The sequence below is a fragment of the Arachis ipaensis genome, chromosome B03, assembly GCF_000816755.2.
Source record: "Arachis ipaensis cultivar K30076 chromosome B03, Araip1.1, whole genome shotgun sequence".
Lineage (NCBI taxonomy): Eukaryota > Viridiplantae > Streptophyta > Magnoliopsida > Fabales > Fabaceae > Arachis > Arachis ipaensis.
Window position 1 is genome coordinate 130929009 of NC_029787.2, and position 686 is coordinate 130929694.

Consider the following 686-nt stretch of genomic DNA (forward strand, 5'->3'; position numbering starts at 1 on the left):
TAAAACTCATTTCCCTCTTCCATATTAAAATAAAAAATCCTTCCCGAGTATCTCTTTTTTTTATTAATTATTTTGGTTTTTTGTCAGAAGTTTTTAAATTTTTTTTAGTATTTTAAAAAGGATACTTTTTATATAAGCCCATTTAAAAGGAGCCTTTACCAATAATTATATGATTGGACGTTTAATCATATGGTACAGAAACAATTGTAGCTAGGCATGTCTTTCTTGAAACCCAATAAGAATTAGGTAACTAGATTTGAACAAAGTCTTGTTAGCACTACTGGAGTCAACCTAACGATTTCCATTTTTCTTTTTTTCTGTTAAGAGGTTTAGCCTGTGTGAGTTGTGTAGCGTGTGTGAGTTTGAGTCTATCTATAAAAAAACTATTTCCAAATGTATATAAAGAATAGGTCCGTTTTGGCCTGTCTAAAATGGGTTAAACAAAAATTATGAAAAAGCTTGTTTTGGATTGCGGTATAATACTATAATGTCACTAGCTTTAACCTATCCCGAGTGTACACCAGTCCAAAGCACACAAATATAATATAGGCTACTTGTTTTTCTTTTTTTATAATTTTATTAAAATTTTAACTATTTTTTAAAATATTATTTTTTTAAATATTCATTTTTGTATTTAATATATAATAACATAAAATATTTTAAAAATAAGAGTAATAATATGCAAC